The sequence below is a fragment of the Bos mutus genome, chromosome 27 (assembly GCF_027580195.1).
Source record: "Bos mutus isolate GX-2022 chromosome 27, NWIPB_WYAK_1.1, whole genome shotgun sequence".
Lineage (NCBI taxonomy): Eukaryota > Metazoa > Chordata > Mammalia > Artiodactyla > Bovidae > Bos > Bos mutus.
In genome coordinates, this window is record NC_091643.1 from 29,522,191 (window position 1) to 29,545,029 (window position 22,839).

Here is a 22,839-nt window from a genome sequence, read left to right on the forward strand (position 1 = left end):
ATTCCAAAGAGAGATACTAAACTGTGTTTATTTGGTTGGTTAAATTACATGAAGAAGATTATCAGATGAGTAATAAATCTGCCCATGTTATAATGTCGGAGAAGGTAATGGCACCCGACTCCAGGACTCTTGCCTGGAAAATCCCATGGATGGAGGAGCCTGGTGGGCTGCAGCCCATGGGGTCATGAAGACTCTGACACAACTGAGCGACTTCACTTTCACTTTCCACTTTCCTGTATTGGAGAAGGAAATGGCAACCCACTCCAGTATTCTTGCCTGGAGGATCCCAGGGCCGGGGGAGCCTGGTGGGCTGCTGTCTATGGGGTCTATGGGGTCGTACAGGGTCGGACAGGACTGAAGCGACTTAGCAGCAGCAGCAGGGGCAGGTAGGGAGGAGCCTGCAGGGTAGAGTAAGGTCCAGTCATGGGCGTGGCCTTCAAGGGATGTAAGTGCAGGCGTGTGATTTAACATCTTTCAACCACAGGTCTGGAACCAGGTAAATGAGGATATTATGCCTGGGTCATAGGCCCATTAGTTCTAGTACATGAAATAATTCATGCAAAAGTACCCACAACAGTGCCTAGCACATAACTGGCTCTCAATAAATGACAACTCTGCCATCAGAAGTCTTCTGGGATGAAAGAGAAAAGGGGACCTAGCAGAGAGGTCTTGACATGATAGACCTGGATTGGGCCCAGGGCAAAAACTATCTACTGCAAAAGTATCTGCATGAATTTCCACAATAGACAATGTAAAGCATCTTAGTATAAAACCCACCAGACTTTCCGTGATCACATAGTTCTTAAACTTGACCTTTAAAACTCAAAGAAGCTTTTAGAATAATCTAACCCACATACTTTTCTATCTTCTGGTTATCACCGAATTATTTCATGCCAAGGCAAACTTCACAGAATTATTAAGTGAAAACACCGTGTTAGGATAGAATGGGGGAGATCATTATTTTTAAAGATCCCAATTCCAAATAGCCATCCCACCATTAACTGAGCTAATAGAGAAGAATTTTAATGAGCCCTACAATCCCAAAGGACTTGCTCCAGAATGTGTTATAGGGTCTTTTGCCAATAGATTTACCTGCTTAATTATGTTTTTCTTGAGCTGATCTAAAATTAATCTTCAAGTCACGTGGTGCTGAGCTTGGTGACCTGCAACTGTTAGTTAGGAATGTCAAATAACAGTAAGTTTTCTTATAAATGTTAGCTACCATTCACTGAATGCATACTGTGTTGGGCAGCTTGCCAAATTCTTCAAATACCTCTCACTGACTATTCACAAAAACACTCTGATGAGGGTATTATTCTCATTTTACGGAAGAGGAAACAGGGTCTGAGAAGTTAAACATCTTGTACAGGGTCACACTTGTGGGGAAGGGAGGAATCAAACTTGGGCCGGCTAGATTCCAAACCGGTGCTCTAACATTTTTCTAGATTGATTCTTTGTGGAAACTTCTGACTAGCTCCCCCCAAAATATTATAATTCCCATGTTATCCTCCTCTCTATATTTTTTCTTTGTGGACTCAATAGAAATATTTATTTACCAGACTATACCAAGTATCTTTATTCTCAAAGACGGGAATCAACAAACAATAGAATTAAGGAGTGGGGGGAATCAATCTAGAAGGCAAATAAGGATTCTCTCTCTGGGGTGAGATTGCAGATGAAATTTTCTTTTCTTCTTTTGCTTGTTTATATTTTCTAAATTAACCTTGAGTTTTGAAAATTTCAAAATAAGGAGATGCATATTGGTGAGGGCCGAAGGAAATCTATGGGGCACCAAAGGCGCTTAGACATCTCAACCTGATGTTGCAAAGTGAAGCAATAGAAATTAAAAACAAAATGAATCACTGGTTATACATATTTTATAAATTTCCTTTTATTGCCACAATTTGCCTCCACTTTATTTGGGAGACTATTTGGAAGATGTACCGCTAGAAATTGATCACAGCTTGAGTTTTTTGTGCTCAATGTCAGTGGGCCTGTTTACTGGTGGTGATGGTTTTACCTCCGGATTAAGAATGATTAGTTCTACTTTGGAATCAAATACAGTTCAACTGGAGTTCGAAAAGAATTAAGAGTCTTGTGGCTATGTACACGTGGAACAATTTCCCTTTGTTAACCAGGGCACTGTGATCTAAAGGAGAAGTGGCCGCTCTGAGAGCATGTATGGATACTTTGAGGGAAAACAATCTTATCTCTTTCACATTTTTAAGATAGGAACTAGAACCATAGATAGCCATTAAGACTCTAACCTGTAAGCACTAACACACTAGGTGAAATAGATTCAGAACATTTAAAATAAGAAAAATAAGATGGAAAAAAGATCATTTCAAATTCAAAAGATCATTTCCAAAGCATTCGTTGTTCAATATACATCACATGGCCTGTCTCACTGCTTTGGTTCTTGCATTATTCATCATTCACTTTCCACCAGGATCAAGTAAGCTTTTTCCTGTGAGTACTATATTAGTACTGTACTAACGTGAACAAAGCAGAAGTTCTTGTCCCTGTGGAGCTTACAGTCTTAAGGTTTATTTATACTTTGTATATGAAGCTGAATGGCCTAATTCATGAATGTGTGAGCCTATACACACAAAACATATGGTGATATGAAGTGTGGAAAATTCTCTTAAACAATTACTGTATTCATAAATATATTTCCCAATTTTTTTTTGTAATGTAGATGGTGAATGTATGCATCCCATTGAGTGGTAATTAAATGGTGCATTGGCAAACTGTACTCATTCTAATTTAAATAGATGTCATTTTTAAGTTGCATTGAAAATAAGCATACTTTTCAGAATTAGGAAAATCTTTAAAGTTGTTTATTAAAAATGCCATTTTAATAAGCATCATTAAAAACAGTATATTACTATGCTTTTAAATCACACTGACATCTTTTATTGCTTTTCCCCACATTCATGGTCTCCAACTCAGTGTTCAAACTTTTTCAGAGGATATGGAATATTTATAACCAAACACCAAAATCAGCTCTTCTTTCCATTTATGGGATGTGAAAGAGGAAAGCAGTCTCAATGATACAGAATCAGTGCTGAGTTACACAAGTCATTCATTTCAGGAAAATGTGACCAGGGAATCTCGAATTCTGCCCTAAATTAATAAAGCCAGTTGCTAAGTAATAAATAAATTTTAGAGTTATTATATGTGAAATGAGAGATGCTTTCTACCCACCCAGAGGACTATTATAAGAATAAGGAAGTTAACATTCATGACATTAAAATGTGAAAGCTTCTCAGTATAGAGTTTTCTTTAAAAGCTAAAAATAGAGCTACCATATGATCCAGCAATCCCACGCCTGGGCATATATCTGGAAAAGACGAGAATTCTAATTGTAAAAGATACACGCACACCAGTGTTCATAGCAACACAAATTACAACAGCCAAGACACAGAAGCTGACTAAGTGTCCATCAGCAGATGAACTGATAAAGAAGATGTGGTATGGACTACTACTCAGCCATTTGCAATAACATGGATGGACCTAGAGGTTATCACACTGAGTGAAATAAGTCAGACAGAGACAAATATTATATGACACCACTTACATGTAGAATCTAAAAAAATAATACAAATTAATTTGTTTACAAAACAGAAACCAAGATACAGACATAGAAAACAAACTTATGGTTACCAAAGGTGAAAGGAGTGGGGAAGGATAAATCAGGAGTATGTGATCAACAGATACACATTACCGTATACGAAACAGACAACAGGATTTACTGTGTAGCACAGGAACTACATTTAAATCTTGTAATAACCTATGGTAGAAAGATTTTACACACACACACACACATACACAGGTATATATATTGTTGTTATTTAGTTGCTAAGTTGTTTCCGACTCTTTTGCAAACCCATGGACGGTAGCCCACCAGGCTCCTCTGTCCATGGGATTTCTCAGACAAGAATACTGGAGCAGGTTGCCATTTCATTCTCCAAGGGATCTTCCCTACTCTGGGATTCAACCTGCATCTCCTGCATTGCGGGCAGATTCCTTACCACTGAAACACCAGGGAAGCCCTGTATAGCTATATTAATATATACAGACAATCCCAAGGACCGAGGAGCCTGGAGAAGCTGGACACAATTTAGCAACTAAACAGCAACAATATGTACAGATTATATATACATATAACTGAATCACTTTGCTGTATACTCTAAACAAATACAATATTGTAAATCAACTATACTTCAGTTTTAAAAAACGTTAAAGTTTCTTTTATGTGAAGAGACCATCTGTGACTGTGACTGGCTATCCAGATAAATGGAGTGAAATACGAGTCCATATATTTCTTAACTCTTTGAAGGTGGAAATCATTCCAATTTTCGAGTCACGCAGCTACTCAGGTATCTTGTAATAATTCCCAAAGTGTATACCCCTTATCCATTTGGAGGAAACCATTAGTACATATCCAACAGATGAAATGACAGAGATACACTTATTTTACTTGTAGAGCCACAGAGATTATCATGTAAGTGAGAATCAGGAACGTTTCAGTTTTAAGTGTGTTTTTGTGTGCAAGTGTGGGCACTAATCGGTATGTGTTAATAGACTGATTTACTCACTTCGTTGTTCTTGTGTTTTATATCTTAACCCAATGCTAGTGCCTCTGAGAACAAAGTTAACAAAACCACTGAAGCAGACAGTGGAGCTAAGTATAAGAAACAATACCCTGCATATCCTGCCTGCTGAAGTGTGTGAAACTAGAGCCCTGTTTCATCAACCTGGAAGTTAGCAAGGACCGTTCATAAGCCTTTTCATGACTGTACGTATATCATTTTTCGTTGAAACAGAAATGGCAAACACAGCCCTTGAGGCACTGCTCACTTTGATTTGGAAACTGTGCAAGAATTTACATGTGTAGGAAGACACTTCAAACTCAAAACTTCTAAATATACTAAGACAGTGAGAAGACAGTTGAGAAGCAAGAATAGCAGCAAACTTACATAACCATTCCTCACCTTGTATGTGTTCAAGATTCTTTACTATTTAAGAAGGAGATGCATGAAATATTGCATTAAAAATCAAGATGAATTCAATGTTATGTCTGTCTCGAATGATTCTGTCATAAGAAACTAATATATTCTGAAGGCACCACATAAAGGTTTCCTTCTATAAATATATCAACTTATGTAACTATATTATATATAAATTATAAATGTAATTTATCACTGATTTGATAAATTATATTTTGATAAATCAATTATTATGACTACATTCTGAACAAGTTATGCATGAAACATGAAGGCTCTGATAACCTTGTGTTCAATTAAAATCCAGATAAGATGAGCTCCGCCTATGAATAGGAACGAGTTCTCCATGGAGACAGTTAGTGGACAGCATCATTTCATATGAACAGAGAAAGGACCTAGTATCCATCTCGGGGCACAAAAAAGCAAGCTTTAAAAATAGCGTTAAGCTGAATTGTGGTTATAGGGGGAATGAAAGAGCCATAATACGTTAGCTGGAAGAATAAAATCATCACAGCAAAGATGACCTAACCTGGTCTAAATCTCTAAGTCAAACACTCCAAAGAATAACTGGAGTCCACAGCCCAGGGGATCAGGTTTTCACCAGATCACGTTCTTCAGTTTGTAGGTTGTGGTGTTTATTACTATTTGAAATTTCCAGCACCTTTGTGGTTACCCAAAATAGAACGTGGTACAGAAGTCCAGTTTGGAGTCTCAAAGGTGTGTTCAAATGTGCACAAGTCTTTAAAAAGAGGCCAAGTGGATAGATCTTAATCAGGAACAAGAAAACAGAGTTCGTGTTACAGAATGTTAGAGCCATTGCAATTTATAGCCCAGGTTTGGTTTGGCCACAGGTGATAGGCAGCGTTTGTTAAGACCTTCCCAATTCTTTCTTCTCTTACTCAACGTTGTATATGCAAATCTAAAGGCAACCTGATTTTAGCCCTCTTTATCTGTCTTTGCAGGTAGGATTCATTACAGAGTAGAATTGTAAAACTGGGCAAATAACTGCACCCTAATGTAATGCTATTAAATGAACTCAGGGTTCTGTTTTTTTAGAAGAGTTTTACTAAGTGAGCCCTGCGTTCATAAAAATAATTACTTGTTGAGAATTATCTCATTTTTTGAGTCATTTTTCTAATTATCTTAAATGGTATTCTTCTCCTTTGATGATTGATTCCAATATCACTTTATTCTACTTGCGTGTCTGACTATGCCTCAATTAAAATAGACATAGTATTGAACTTTGAAGCTCTAAATTTTACTTCTGTTTTATGAAATGGTCTATTAACTTCTTTCCCCCACTGAATCCCTTCTCATTAGAATTATTGCAAATAATTCTACTTCTCTACTGTTTGTGTCTGTTTTCTTATCTCTCTGAAAACCTCTTTTGGTTGAAGTTGAAGCCATCACTTGATACTTTAATGAGTCTACTACTGTGGATAGCATTCACTCTAATTTAGTTCACTGAGGAGTTGAATCCAAGTTTCGATCAAAGCGGCTCCCAGCAAAAGAAAGCAGCAGTCAGTGATGGAGGAGCCCTGGAGCTCATGGTACAGACCGACAGGACCCAGGGGGGCTGCTCATCCCAACTCGGGTCTCGAATCTACTGTTGATGCTTGACCTTTCAGCCTCAGAAGGACAGGGTTTCTCAGACTCTGGCCTCAGTGATTTTCTATAAAGTGATCCTCTGTACCCCAGTGTTTTTTTTTTTTTTTTACTTTTAAATTTTATATTGGAGTATAGCTGTTTAGCAATGCTGTTGGGGATCAAAGAGAAATCAGGAGATCTGAGTTTTATATAAAAACTCCTATGAATCAAAGAAGAAATCAGACAACACACAGAAATCATGAACTAATAAAGAAAGAAAATATAGATGATACATAGACAGTTTCACTTAAAAACGTTATTTATAATCCCCTCAGCTAGCAAAGGGATCCGTGTTAACAACCTTTCTCTGTCCCTTACAGCTTGCCTTTCCCTTCTAAATGTGTAAGGAAGAGGCTGTCTTTCAATTACTCTTTTTGTTGTTGTTCAGTCACTAAGTCGTGTCCTAGTCTTTGGACTGCAGCCCGCCAGGTTCCTCTGTTCATGGAATTTTCCAGGCAAGAATACTGGAGTGGATTGCCATTTCCTTCTCCAGGGGATCTTCCTGACCCAGGGATTGAACCCATGTCCCCTGCTTGGCAAGACAATTCTTTACCACCGAGTCATCAGGAAAGCTATTTACTTTTTTACTTAAATCTATTCCCTAGAACAGTGGTTCAGTTGGTCAGTGCCTCTTTCACTTAAGCAAGTCAAGCTTGCCAGAAATTATCATCATTGTTTCAGTTCCCCATGCAGGGTATCCCTTTCATTAGATAAATATTCACGCAGAAGATTCTGGGGCCCAGACACTGTGCTGGGAACTGGCGATACTTATGGGGCTTCAAAAAAAAATTTTTTTTTTAATCTTTTGGCCACACTGCAGGGCACACATGGCATGTGAGATCTTAGATCCTGACCAAGGATCAAACCCAAGGCCCCTGCGTTAGCAGTGCAAGGTCTTAACCACTGGATTGCCAGGGAGGTCCTGATATTTGTGTTTCTAAAGGGGAGGCCAGTCCTCAAGGAGCCTACACTCTAGTAGAAAAATGACAGCAAACAGCAGCAACAATACATCAAACACTCTTCCACAGCAGGTGCTTGACCAACTGGTTTTCCCACAGTCTCACATCATCCTTTCAAAAGGCTCCCCAAAAGGTAGGGAATATTGTTTGTGTTTTACAGATAAAGCAAATCAAGGCTCAGACTAAGTAACTTGCTAAAAGTGACAGGGCTTGCTAAGTCTGATTCCAAACCTTGAATCTTTTTTCCAGCCATGTACTTATTGCTATAATAGGGGTACTTATACTTCAATTATGGAGAAGGCAATGGCACCCCACTCCAGTACTCTTGCCTGGAAAATCCCATGGACGAAGGAGCCTGGTGGGCTGCAGTCCATGGGGTTGCTAAGAGTTGGACACGACTGAGTGACTTCACTTTGACTTTTCACTTTCATGCTTTGGAGGAGGAAATGGCAACCCACACCAGTGTTCTTGCCTGGAGAATCCCAGGGCTGGGGGAGCCTGGTGGGCTGCCGTCTATGGGGTCACACAGAGTCAGACACAACTGAAGCAACTTAGCAGCAGCAGCAGCAGCAGCATCCTTCAATTAATCACTTATCAAAATTGTAGTCAATGGATATAATTAGTGTGCATTTGTTTTTAGCAAAGACGGATAGAATTATAACTCTGTTCCTCCCACTTGCTAAGGGAATGACAGACTCTTAAAGGGACTTAGAAAGTCCACTTTTTTTTAATTTTGCTTCTTCTGGTTTATTCCTTTTAATGGTAATAAATTTCCTCATCAACCTGTTACTCACCAAATAAGATGATGATAATGCTGTTGCTTTAAGGGGAAAATACCAATCATAGAGAAAGTCATTATCAAAGTCATTAGCAAAGATTGGGAATTTTCTTAATCCATCTGTTTGACAATTTCATGAATTCTTATTTAAAATTAAAAAATTTTTAAAGCCCCATAAAAGTCTGAATGTGAGCTCTCTGAAATGAATTATAAGGAAATTAAACTCAGAATCTCAGTGTGTCCTATCCATTTCATTTTCCCCCATTCACAAACTAAAAGAACACGTTTGCAAAGATCAATTACTACATTGACAAATAATTTTTTTCTACCTGACTTTTAAAATAACTGATGATTACTTTGTGCCAGGTATGGCTTTTTGTGCAGTATCTTCTGCTGCTGCTGCTGCTGCTAAGTCGCTTCAGTCGTGTCCGACTCTGTGCTACCCCATAGACAGCAGCCCACCAGGCTCCCCCAGCCCTGGGATTCTCCAGGCAAGAACACTGGAGTGGGTTGCCATTTCCTCCTCCAATGCATGAAAGTGTAAAGTGAAAGTGAAGTCGTTCAGTTGTGTCCGACTCGTAGGGAGCCCATGGACTGCAGCCCACCAGGCTCCTTGGCCCATGGGATTTTCTAGGCAAGAGTACTGGAGTGGGGTGCCATTGCCTTCTCCGAGTATCTTCTTCTATCCCCTTAATAATGCTCTATGGTAATTAAGTGGGCTTCCCAGGTGGCACCAGAGGTAAAGAATCTGCTTGCCAATGAAGGAGATGTAAGAGCTGTAGGTTCCACGACTGAGTCGGGAAGATCCCTGGAGAAGGAAATGGCAACCCACTCTAAAATTCTTGCCTGGAAAATTCCATGGGTAGAGGAGCCTGGTGGGCTACAGTCCATGAGGCCACAAAGAGTAAGATACAACTGAGCAACTTGTCAGCTGAGGGAACTGAGACTCAGAGATCATGCCCAAACCAAGGAGCAAATAAGGGGCAGAACCAGAAAGTTAATTAAGGACTATTTATCCTCAAAGCGTGTGTTTTTAACTGTGTGTGTGTCATGCATTATTGAGACAATGATCATATCAAGAGCAGCAACCAACACTTATGCCTACTGTATGCAAGGTATTGTCTTAAGACCTTTGCGTATATTAACTCATTCAATCTTCATACCAATCAGATGCGTTAAGTGCTGCAATAATTCTTACTTTCTTCACACAAGAAAGAACTGTAGCTCAAGGAGATTTGGTAACCATGCTACTTGAAGGCAGTGGTGTCAGATTCACTGGTGGCAGACAGCCTCCAGACCCTTCCTGTCGAACATCAAGCTCCTCACCAATATAGACAGAAAGACAAAATGGTTATATGTGACTGATGGTTACAAAATGGAATGTATTATACTTTATATTCATTTCTCCAATGTATGGTACAACCAGAAGCCATGAGATAAGAATGCTTAAAATAATTTCCACATTGTATGTGTATCTTTAGTTTTATTTGAAACTGAAAAAATTATTGGCTTCCTAATCCAACATGCTTTTGCCTCAGTTATGACTGAGAGCATTTACCATTTTAAGAAATCCTAAATAGAAAATTTTAAGATCTTTTAGTACTCAAATACATCCCTCACCATCTTCTCAAAATCACTTTTTTTTTGTACCAAGGACAAATTCCATCATTCAGTTTAGCTTTTGAAACCTTGGTAAACTACACTGCAGTGACCCTGCTCAAAGTTTTCTGAACAATGCTCTGGCAATGTCCACTGAGAACAGGGTAAACAATGGGTTCCTGTTTTCTATTTCCTGCAGACTATTATGATGTTCTTATTCCTCTTGATATCACTGATCACTAATTGTTAGTTTTAGGGGGAAAAAAAAAAAGAGCCAACTACTCGATTATATTTCTTTAAAGCTGAAAAGGTTCGAATGCTGCAGCTCCTTGGGCTTCAAACATATCCACTCTGTTTTTCACGGCAATTTTCAGTCCATTAGAAAATGATAATGGGCTTGAGACTGAACACAGCAACTCACAAGAGATGAGGGCTAACTGTTGATGCCAGAAGTACTTTCAGAACTTCTGAAACTATTTTGTACGTGATTATCTTTATTATTTTTTTATTGGAACATACTCGCTGTGCAATATTGTTAGCTTCTGCTGCACGGCAGCACGCATCAGCTATATGTCTACATATATGCCCTGCCTCTGGGGCCTCCCTCCCACCCGACCCCATCCCACCCCTAGAGTTCATCACGGAGCACCCAGCTGAGCTCCCCTTGCTAAACAGCAGCTTCCCACTGGCTGTATATCTTACATATGGTAGTATATATGTATCAATGCTACTCTCTCAATTCATTCCACCCTCTCCTTGCCCCTCTGCATCCACCATTCTCCACGTCTGCGTCTCTATTCCTGCCCTACACATAGGTTCATCGGTACCATTTTCCTAGATTCCGTATACACATGTTAATAGACGATATTTGGTTTTCACTTTCTGAGTTAACTGCACTCTGTATGACAAGCTCTAGGTTCATTATGATATCTTCATAGCCAGCCTAATAATCTCCGGCTATCTTTCAGCCAGCCTGAGCTGAGAAACTCGTTCTTGGATGATTGTGTCGGTATGCCTCTTTGTTTCCAGTGATCAGATTAACCAAGTGAGGGGCTGGTTTCCCCAAAACAACAAGGAGCCCGGGGTGGGTTCAAGGCTGCCTCAGCAGGTGCTTCCCAGAAGGGCATCTGCATTTCCATCAGCTCAGAGGAGCAGTGGCAGGTGATGGGGCGAAGGGTAGAATACCCTCTCCTCAGGAGGTTCTGTGTTAGCATCGCCCCCGTGAGACGTCTTGCCTGTAGCTTATCAGCCTGAACAAACCACCAGGGAATCCCAGAAGATAAGTTATTAAATAGACCTGTGACCAGGAATTTGTAGCAGCGTTGAAAGCAAAGATGGATCCTCCATAGGTAGGAAGGTGCGTCTGCCATGACTGTGTTACAGTATTTATTTCTTTTCGAGCCATGAGTCTGGATATAGTGAGTGACTTGATTGTAAAATGAAATGTGTCAGAGAGAAACTTCATTCGAAAGTGACCCTTAAAGAAACCCTGGCTGAGAAAAAGAGGAAACTCACGAGAAGGTGAAAATGCATGCATTTACTTTGGCTCAGACGTCCATTTCCCTCCCCTCTACCTAAGCACACACTACCCACAGACAGGACAGACCGTCCAGCACTTTCCTCTGGAGACCAGGCCAGTCCTGGCTCAGCCCAGAGTCTAAACAATGATTTCCCCCCCTGTTTTTGGTAAAACTGAGCTATCATTACTCATTTCTTGACACATGCCTCTCCCATACCATCTCATTTCTTGTGTTTCCTTTGTTAACAAGACTATTGTTGCTGTTTTTAGGAGGCTGACCTTGCTGGTTAGACCGTTCCCACCCAATCATGTCTATATCTGGCACATGGACAAATGAGCGTATCTGTAGGCACTGAGGTAAACAGATGAGGTTGCTAACAGCCAGAGGTGACTGGCCCCAAAGCTCCAGGTGCCTTGGGTGTCACCTAGTGAGGTGACAACTGAAGGGATCAATATTGCAGCAACATCCGTAACCTACCTGGGACACACCAACAGGCCACTCGAAGAGGTAGGAAGGTCTGGATTGCAGGGCGGATAACACAGAAAATATTAACATGTCCAGTATCTAAAAGCTCCCATTTCTAACCCACATTCATTTTAGGAACATATTTTTCTTATGCACTTGATATAACAAATCTATACAGCTCCTTCTAACCCTTGAATGTGGGTCCACTCTTCCTTATTATTCTTCACTCATATTTCATCTCTGTGGGTTTCAAGGACATTTTTCTAACATTTTGTGTATTATTTATGTATGCCTGTCCTTGCAAAATTAACTTTTGTGGTCATAGTAACGATGGAAATATGCCATAGATGGTTGGGTTAATTAGTTTGTTTTTTGAATGCCTCAGAAAAGATATTTTTCATGCTCTGCCGTGATGATTTCAAAGTGTCTTACACGTGTACAAAAAGCATGTACATATGTACAAAATAGTACATCTTCAAACATCCTTAGGCTGTAACCAGTGTCCTTGCCCAGGGTAGAAGAAAGTGTCTCACAGCCTCTTCCCAGGCAACAGAGCAAAGACCAGCCCCCAGTCTCCAACTCAGCTCTGTATTCCAGGCCACACAAAGCTCCCTTTCCTCTCCTTTGCCAGAGAACAAGATCACAAATCTCCCAGTTTTTCGATGGCCAGTAATTCCTGGTGTGTTTATAACTAATGCACTATATGGACATGACAAAGGGTTTCATGCCACTAGAATGACAATGGCCTGAGCAGGCAGTGCTGTGGGCGAGATACTTCATTTGTTTGTCTGCTCATCAAGTATCTATAAAAAGCATCAGGTACGGCTTGCAGGAAGCCACGTGGTATAACTGTCTGCTGCTGCTGCTAAGTCGCTTCAGTCGTGTCCGACTCTGTGCGACCCCATAGACGGCAGCCCACCAGGCTCCCCCGTCCCCGGGATTCTCCAGACAAGAACACTGGAGTGGGTTGCCATTTCCTTCTCCAATGCATGAAAGGGAAAAGTGAAAGTGAAGTCGCTCCGTTGTGTCCGACTCCCGGCGACCCCATGGACTGCAGCCCACCAGGCTCCTCCGTCCATGGGATTTTCCAGGCAAGAGTACTCGAGTGGGGTGCCATTGCCGTCTAGTAATACACAAATACGTCATTCTCTCAGTAACCCTAATCAAAAGAAATTGTGATCAGAGATCCCAGTTGAGTGATTAATACACCCTAATGGAGTATTACATGATTTTTAAAAAGATCTGGAGAGATGATGCAAGAATGCAGGTATCGATTTATTTCAAGCCTATTTTAGAAGATAAATGCAAGTTATTAAGATAATAGATTATATCCCGAGGAGGAAAACAAGTGCTGATTCTTTAAAAACTTTTTAAATCAAATATGTAACCAAAAAGCAATACCGTTTAGAGAATCCTCTTGGTTGGAAACAGCTGCTTAATCAAAATACAGAGTTTTTGCTTTTTAGAAGATAAGATACTTTCATAAGCTCTCATTTATATATAACAAAAATACCATCGTGTGTTGCTTAATGCCTTGAGCAGAACTTACTGAATTGCTTCTTTATTCAACAAATGCACACTGAGCCCTCCCTCAGTGCCAGGCACAAATATAACACACCTGTCAGGGGTTCGATGGGAATCAGAGGAGAAATCCATGAATCGATCACTCAAACAAAGGCAACGTTTGATGTTGGAGGGAACGTGAGGAACACGATTCTTTAAGAGTTAAAAACAAAAATGCTTGACCTTGGCTAGAGCAGGGAAACCCTTCCTGAGGAAAAGGCGCTTGAGCTGACAGCCGAAGGGTGCCTGGCATCCACGTCAAGCAGGGCAGGCGGCAGGGAGAGGGAATGAAGCACACACACAGGCCCCGACGGTGGTCCAACCCAGGAACTGAGGGGAGGCCAGAGAAACTGGAAGAAAGGGAGCTAGAGAAGGGAGGGAGATGTGCGTGGGGATGAGAAGAAGCAGATCGCACAGAGCCTTAAATAGGCCCCTTTGAAGGCTTATCTTGATTTTTCTACCATATGTAGCAACTGTTGCATATGCTCAATTTCAATGGAATATAAATATCGAGATCTAAGTCATAGTTATATAAAACAGCAGAGGCACTTGCTAAATACACATGGAGTTCAGACAGTCAGTTTAAAAACAATAAGGTTTTCACTAGAAAGTGAGTTGTAACAAAGGTTTTAAGAAGTTATTTCTATAGAATCTCTAGCATCTGATAGATAGAATCTCTAGTCTGAATCGTTCATTCAGACACTCACCTTATTTGGTAAAATCCAGTCCCAGATTGGATAATGGCAAATGGGATGGCAAGTCACATTTTGTTTCATGTCAGTAAACCAGGAAGCAGAAATAAGTGACATATGATTTGACAACTTTAATGGACAGCTTCAGTCCATTTGTGAAGCTGTGATAGTTCAACTGGAAACCATTGTGATGAAAATTCCTTCGTTCATTTTTATTAACATGTCGATCTTTTCCCCCAAACAAATCAATTAAAGGGTAATTTACTGGAACTATGGTGAATGGCTTCATCAACTAGAACCATATAAATATAACTGGAATATTCTTAAACAAAATGAAACTTTTTTTTTAAGTGTAAAGTTATTACTACTAGTCCACAGAGTTTTAATATTTTGATCGTCTGGTTGGTCTAACAAAGAACCTAGCCAACTTTCCTCCTTGTAGGCTTTTTTAAAGTACTGTACATATTTGCAATCACATTGTGCATAGATTCCTATTGAGTAATTTTCTCCTGTCAGGCCACAACAATGAACTGCAGATTCCTTGTTTGTAATGTAAATGATTGAATACATTTTGTTAATATGTTTTTATTCCTATGTTTTGCTATTAAAAATTTTATAACATTTCCAAGACAAAAAAAAAATAATAAAATAAAATAATTATGCCTGCAGATGTAGATCATGGGGGTGAGCGGGAATGGCCAAATGTGATCTCTTATCAGTCTAAGCAAACGTCCAGATGTTCGAGTTAGGAACGGGGTTTACATAGCTCAGTGTTTCTGCCTCCATTTTAGGGTATCCTCTCAGAGGACTTGTATGACTGGTCTGAAACCACTCAACCCATGGGCTTGGGTTTCCCCACTTGGTACATTTATTCACTGTTCAACACACTGAACTTCTTGGAGACGACCCTGTTGACACTTAGCGAGTGTGTGATGCTTCTAAGCATCACTAGTTTCGTCGCACACACACGTGGTTCACTATGTTTCATATGGTTGAAGCAGACAAGTGTAAAAGATGTCAGTACACTTAACTGAGCCTTCATTTTGCATCCAGCATGCCTGCTTTGGGGGTCCGCCCCTTCCTTTCATCAGCGTTATCTGATTTCTATCATTTCTATAGGATCAGAATCTGACTGCCTTTTCAGTACATCTTTGAAACTCATGCCAGTGTTTCAGGCAGACCTGCTGCCTCTCCCTAAGTACTAAAATATCTAAGAGAATGACGCATTGTTCTCCTGGAAAATTAGACAATGCTACCCAACTGACATGACCATGAAAGCCTTCAAACATTTATAGTGCAACTCACTTTTCAAAGGACTTCGGGGGGTGGGGGCGGGGGGAGAATGTGTAACCTAGAAAACAATATTCATGGGAAAACTACATTCACTTCCTTCCTTACTGAGATCCTCTCAAATCATAGGAAGCGATGAGGAATCAAATGAGAATTTGGAGTTCTCTTGGGGAAAAAAATTTAAACAACTCTCAAAGAAGCCCTCACAACGCATGTATTGAAGAAACCATGCACATAAAAGTCCCTAGATTTCATCATGGTATCTGAAAACAAACTACCATGTTTGGCCATAAAAGAAACCTGCACAGTTACGTTTTAATTATTTAACCAATAACATTAATAGCATTTGCAACATGCCAGACTTTTCTACATTCCTTTGAAATGACAACTCTTCTAATCCTCACAACAGCCTACTGAGATAAGTCCTATTTAAAGAAGAGGAAACAGAGGCACAGGGAAGTGAAGTAACTGGCCCAAGGTCACACCAAAGTGGATTCAAACAGACACACTGTCCCAGACTCTCTGCTCTTAAGCATTACACACTTTTTTAAGTTTTCTGAAACAATCAACCAACCAGTAAGACCTAAAGCTACAGATGATCGCTGCATACAGAACTAGGAGTTTTAAATATGACTGGTGTGGGTACACATTTTCTCTTATAATGAGGATTTCATTTTTAGGAAGCCCTTTGAGCCTACGAGGCTTTGGTTCCACCTGAAAAGGTGAGAAGGCATTTGGCAAACTGGTGAAAGCATTCAAAATAACGTGTTCACTTACTTAACGGTGGGGCAGAGGACAGCGGAAGCCTCTCTTCTCCAAAATGCCAATCTCTTGTGCTTCGAACAGTTGGAGGGTTACCTGAGTTAATAAGATCCTTCCTTGAGACATAAATACCTTCTAGGTTTGTTCTACATCAACTGTGCCTTAGTTACAGCTTCGATTAGACCAATACTTAGCTGAAAACAGTCTCAGTATTTCTTGTGTGCTATGGAGGGAGAAAAAGAAGTGAAACGCTAAACTGACTTTCAACATTTCCGTCCATTTCTCCCGTTCCCTCTTCATCTCTGAAAGATTATTCCTGCTCTAGCCTCTGAAACCAAGCCCGTCCTTCTGGAGAGTTTAAGAATCTCAGTGAACATGGTGGCCAGGGCACCAGGCAATTAGGTTCTTATCTTTTTCTTCAGAGCCTGCATTGCTGCCCGGAATCTTGCGAAATGTCCTGATTCCTCCAAACATTAGATATTGATCTATGGACCACTCTTTTAAGTAGCAAGGATCAAGAGCAGTGGTTCTCAAAGTATGGTCAAGAATCACCTGGGGACTTGTAGCGATCAAAATTTCAGGCCCCTCCTCAGACATACTAAGTCAGAAACTAGGGCTAGGACCCAAGAATGTGTCTTTGGATGAGCCTTCCAGGTAACTCTGATGCTTACTACAGTTTGAGAACCACTGGCCTAGATGGCACTGCCTGATAAAACGATAATACAAGTCACATTTATAATATAAAAGGCTTTGGCATTTTAAAAAATAAAAAGAGGTAAAATTAATTTTAACAAAACATTTAACATAATATGTCTGCAATACTATTTCAACATATGATCAAGATTTTTAAAAAATTCTGCTTACAATCTGTTTTTCATACTTAAAGTCTGGTATATATTTTACACGTACATGACATCTCAGTTCTGACAAACCACATGTGGCTCAACAGCCACATGTATCCACCACATTAGATAGACAGGCTCTAGACTTAAATAAAATCAGTCCTGAATATTCATTGGAAAGACTGATATTGAAGCTGAAGCTCCAATACTTTGGCCATCTGATGAGAAGAGCTGGCTCATTAGAAAAGATCCTGATGCTGGGAAAGACTGAGGGCAGGAGGAGAAGGGGACGACAGAGGATGAGATGATTAGATAGCATCACCAACTCAATGGACGTGAATTTGAGCAGACTGTGGGAGTCATGAAGAACAGAGGAGCCTGGAGTGCTGCAGACCATGGGGTTGCAAAGTGTTGGACATGATTTAGCGACTCAACAGCAACAACAACAAGTGATAATGTCATTAACTTTTATGCTTTCTGTGTATCAGGCATTACTTGGTTAAGCATTTTATGTGCATAATCATATAAACCCAACCACAACTCTATGGATTGGCATTGTTATTACCCCCATCTTATACAGAAGAAGAGTTACGCCAAACGCCTATTTAATGTTTCATCAATATAAGAAGCCTACTCTAATATAAGCATTTCCAAATGATTTTAAATCAATTTTTTGGTAAAAAACACAAAGGAAAAAAACAGAGAAATAAAACCATTAACAGTACAGTTGATATAACTGTTACGTTATTAATAACTTACAAAGACATAGTAGTTGGGTAAGTACTCTAACCTTTAAAAATAGGCCTCAATTTGCACTCTTCTGTGATGCCAAATCTGTTGAAAAGTACCTATAGACAGGCTGTCTGGACAGTCAAGATCTTTGGGGAACAAAGGAGTCCTGGGTGAGTTACTTGGCAGGGTAGGACTCATCCTAAATGGAACAGGGAGCTGGGTCATAACCTGTTCATTCAAGTGCAGATTGATATAAAATGACTCTAAAAATAGTTCAACGTGAAGCAATGAACTTCTCTTAGTATTGGTGTGAAAAGCACCCAGTTTGTAATTTAAAAATAATAGTTGACTTAGTACTCAAATAGTTAATCTTTATCTGTTCCCTTAACTTCGACGGTTTCTCAAGGAAGGTCCATTTTCAAATGTATTTTCCACATGTATACCTGTGGCGGATTCATTTTGATATTTGGCAAAACTAATACAATTATGTAAAGTTTAAAAATAAAATAAAATTAAAAAAAAAAAAACTACTATAAGGAGAAAAAGGAAAAGCAGTTAAAAAGTTTAGTTCCTGTTACATGGCATAGTGATTGATATTTCTATACATTTCAAAACGATCACTACAGTAAGTCTAGTCACCATCTGTCACCATACAAAGACATTACATAATTATGGACTATATAAAATCCCCACACTGTCCATTTCACACCTTGTGACTCAATTTATTTTGCAACTGGAAGTTCATACCTCAATCTGCCTCACCTACTTCTTTCCTCCGTATTTTCTCTAATCAGTTACAAGGAAAGAACTGAATTTGATGTGAGCCTCTGGTAGCCAGCCTTCATAATATTAACTATAAAATATATCAGGTGGTTTTTATAATGGACTAAGATCAGGGAATCTTCTTTCATCTCTCAGCAGTACTTCCTGACTGCATAAGCGTTTTCTTTGTTACAAAGAATAGGGAGTTCAGAGGTTTTAGGGATTTCATCTAGAACAGAGGCTTTTATACAAATACTTAAGTGTTTCCTTGGTAGGAAGTAACTAATTTTCCTTTTTCGGGATGTTGCAAAAAGCCTAATGAAGCAATGGAAGCCAGGAGTCCGTCTGATGACGCATATATTCCCTGGGTCAGAGTAAGAGATCGCCACATCTCCAGTGGCCATGGTTTAAATAGCCTGTGGAAAAGAAGCTGTAAACGTCTGTAACAAATTCTGTCCTTACCCCCGCTGCGTTTGTGTGCTGTAAACCTTTCGAGGCAAAGAAATTAATTTTGTCCACTATTGTATTCTCAGAGTGCTTGGCATATCAGAAGTTCTTGCCACAAAAATGTTTGTTGAATGAATGAATACAATTTCCAGATCTTAATTCATCATTCTACAAACGAAAGCTCAGAGTTTGCCAGTCACTGCTGGTGACCCAGTCTGAAGAATTTCTTCACTGGCCTTTGGAGTGGGGAGAGAGCAGGGGATGGGTGCCTGTCTGCATCTTGTCACTGAATGGCCCCCAATCTCTGCCAAGAGATAAGAAATGTCAACAGCTTAACCCAGTAGCTTTCAAAAATAGCATGGTTGATGAGACTGGAAATGTGGGTGTGGGCTAGAAATAAATCATTTGTCTTCAGTCTTAAGGAGGATAGGCTGACAACAGTTATTCCTCCCAGAGAGAAATCTAAAATATTTTTTAAGACTCATATAATCCGGCCAGGAACTATCAGAAGAAAAGTCTTTCCTCTCAATACGGCATAAATAGAACATCTGATTTTCGACGAATCAGGTGAATCGTTTTGAAAACGCAAGGATTATGGCAAAGTACTATGTTTCTTTAAGATTCCAGTTAAGTTTTTTTTGTTGTTGTTACTGTGTGCTTTACTTTCAATCATGCTGGCAGTTTTCCTCAAAATATAAATGAATATTTGCACAGTGAAGCAAGTTGTTGTGGGTTTCCTGGTTTGTGTCCCTGCCCCCCACGCCCCCCCCCCCGCCGATGTGTTGGGGGGGCGGGATGTGGCGATCCAGGCAAGGTTTTTTCATCCCTTGCAGACAACCCCGGCTGCTGTTAAATGCTGAAAATAGCTCAAATGCTCTCAGAACAGTAGCACCACCCAGCAGCTGAGATTCTTTCCCTCTCTCACTTGCCTTCTCTCTTGCCCCCCCACCTTTTTTTTTTTTTTTCCAGACACTTTGATTGGACTTAATCTTAAACCTCTGGAGTTCAAGACCTTTTAAAAAGGGCTAAATAAACAACCTCCACATGTAAAAGGCCACTGACTCCTACTTCCTCTCTTCAGATCAACTGTTGAACCTGGCTGCCTGTAGGTAAGATTTTTTTTTTTAATTCTGGAATTATTTTGTTGGTTTATGACATGGACTCAATGTTTTTTAAATAACTTGTCAATGGTGAAAATAAGCAGGGGGATGGGGGTGGGGGACGGTGCTGGGGTTGCTGAACGCCCTCCAGGTAGATACGGAGTTCCAGAGTCCAGCAGCAGCCTGTGTGCGTTTCTGCGGCTGCAGCTTTAAACAGTGCTGAACGCGCTCTGTACAATGCTGACCTGCAGAACAGATCTGTCTGTGACTGAGCCAGAGCCGCGGCAGAACGCTAATTAAGCCTCCTTGCCAGGGTCGTCCCAGAGCCTTTCAGACACCCTCATTTTCTTGTTTAGACGGGGTTTACTTATTTTTAACTTTCTAAGGGCATTTTTTTTTTAAGGGAAAAGATGCAACTACCTGAGTAAAGGAGCTAGATTAGTGATTTATTCTTTAAGGACAATGAGACGGCTTTATCTTATTAACCTTCTTTCACCACTGTTTTGTTCATTGCTACTGTGGAATTAGAACCATTTTTTGTTTGCTTTTGTATTGCACCATTGTACCACAATTCAGTGACTCAGTTTTGAGGTTTCCTTACCTAGCTGATGGTCTTTGGCTAGCAGGTTTCTTTCTCTACTGCGACAATATAATAGTTTGGAGGGTTTTCTGTGCTTTTCCCCCTCCCCCACCTTACGCTTGGTCTTGACATTTTGCAAAGCACTTTGATCTGTGGACTTTAACTTCAAACATGGCATTTACTTTGATTGTGGGTATTTACTATGTTCAGTAAAAAGTCTTCTTTTTTGTTTAAGGCTTTTATATCATTTTCATGGAATAATGTATTGGGTTTTGGTTTTCTCTCACTGATATGTGTTAGGTTTTATTAGTACAGGGACCCCCCTCCCCTCAGCAGAAAAGCAAAGACTATCCTATGGCAGGTTTCTCTGACCATCACAGAGTTTATGACAGCTTTCTGCTCCACTCAGCAGATGTCTAAAATCAAGCAGGAAATAATGGTGCACAGACCAGACTATCAACCCCTCATGTAAGTGCCTCTAAATTGCCATATGCCTTGGGGCCTTACTGTTGCTTTTTAACATGGACACTGAAATCCTTGGAATTTAGAGATTCTTATTTCCAAAGAAGTTTATTGGTATCTCACCATATGTCGAAAGAAAGCATGCATTTTAAACACACATCTTCCGGTTAATTTTTTTTTCAAAAAGAAGAAAAAAAATTTTTAAAGAAATAAAAGAATATTTTAAAAAGGAAAACTAGAAAAAAAGGAAAGGAGAAAAGAAAATTCTCTGTAGCCAGAAATCTGTTATGCTAGTGAAACTTCTGCTGAATGAGGGATAAGGAATGAAAAAAATGTATTTCCTAAAATAGGCAGAGTATAGCGCTTTCTAGCCATTCAGTCAACTTTTAGATGTTCTCTTTGTTTTAGAGAAAATTCGTGGGTATATCACATTTGTCTGTCACTCTTTTCTTCTCTACTGCAAACAAGGGTATTTTCAAAGTCCTCAGCCAGATACTGAGTTTGTCGTCTCCTGGCCATCTGGCGTTGCGTCCTGGTGAAGGTGAACAGTAGGACGAGCCTAAGCCTGTCGGAGAGTAAGTGCCAGGCAGGGGCCCTGGCTCCTCAGAGCTGATACAGGACGCACCCTGTGCTCTGCATCGTGCTGACAAGGAAGGAAGCCAGTGGCCACGGGACTCAGGTTCAGAGGGTGGAGCTAGGGAGTAAGTTATGGGAGACGTCACTCTGGATTAGAAGCAGATGCAATATGATCTCTAGAACTGGGACTGACATTGTAGGAAAACCTAGAGCTGTTCAGTCTAATTTTTTTTTTTTAATTTCCCAAAGCTGGACATTTAATTACTAACTTTCTCTCTTCAGATCTGCATTATAAGAGCTTTTGAATCATCTCGTTTCTGTGATGTGTGTATAGTCAAAACTTGAAATCCTCTGGTCATTTTGAGCATATCCTTCACTACCTTTGGTGGGGGTCTAGAATACTCATCCCTTTAATACTAGGCATTCTTGATTTGGCATTGCTGAGGAGAAATGTGCTGCTAAAAAGGCAATGCTAGTTAAATGGCAACCCACTCCAGTGTTCTTGCCTGGAGAATCCCAGGGACGGGGGAGCCTGGTGGGCTGTCGTCTATGGGGTTGCACAGAGTCGGACACGACTGAGGCGACTTAGCAGCAGCAGCAGCAGTTCAGTTGCAGAATCCAATGGCCGAAATGTGTTTGGATTGTGACAGAGGCCATTCCATTCTTGAGCAAGCCATTTTTTTCCTGTTCTGTTGGGGTTTTTTTTTGTTTTCTTTTGCCTCTTAATTTTACTTTGAAACTTTGGCTTGTTTGAATGTGAAACTCAAGGAGAAAGGTAGCCAAAACCACTGGGTTTCACACAGGTTCCACATGAAAGAAGTATTCTATCCAGCCTTGCTCGAAACTTGGCCCAAGTTTTGCCAAAAGTTTCATGAATGTCACTGAGCCTGGATTTGAAACCTAATCCCAAGTCAAGTGACTTCTGGTGACTTTGAGGCTGTCCTGTAGAAGTATAGACTCTGTCAAACAAGGGCACCCCTTATTTTCACATCTCTGACTATAATTTCATGTATACACACATTTTTGCAATAAACTTCCATTTGTTCTGTGATAC

The 22,839-nt window shown here is 40.1% G+C and overlaps 1 protein-coding gene across 17 annotated transcripts in view; it reads left to right on the forward strand.

Annotated features, from left to right (window-relative positions):
* The window catches only part of SORBS2 (sorbin and SH3 domain containing 2), a 212,644-nt gene that overhangs the window by 14,329 nt on the left and 175,476 nt on the right, over window positions 1–22,839 (forward strand). For 16 of the 17 annotated variants that reach the window (XM_070364400.1, XM_070364405.1, XM_070364404.1 and 13 more), the window contains exon 2: window positions 20,037–20,176. The gene's annotated coding sequence lies outside the window, so the exon portion shown is untranslated. Of the gene's footprint in view, window positions 1–19,675; window positions 19,694–20,036; window positions 20,177–22,839 lie in introns of those variants that run through there. The other variant, XM_070364401.1, reaches the window with a different exon arrangement.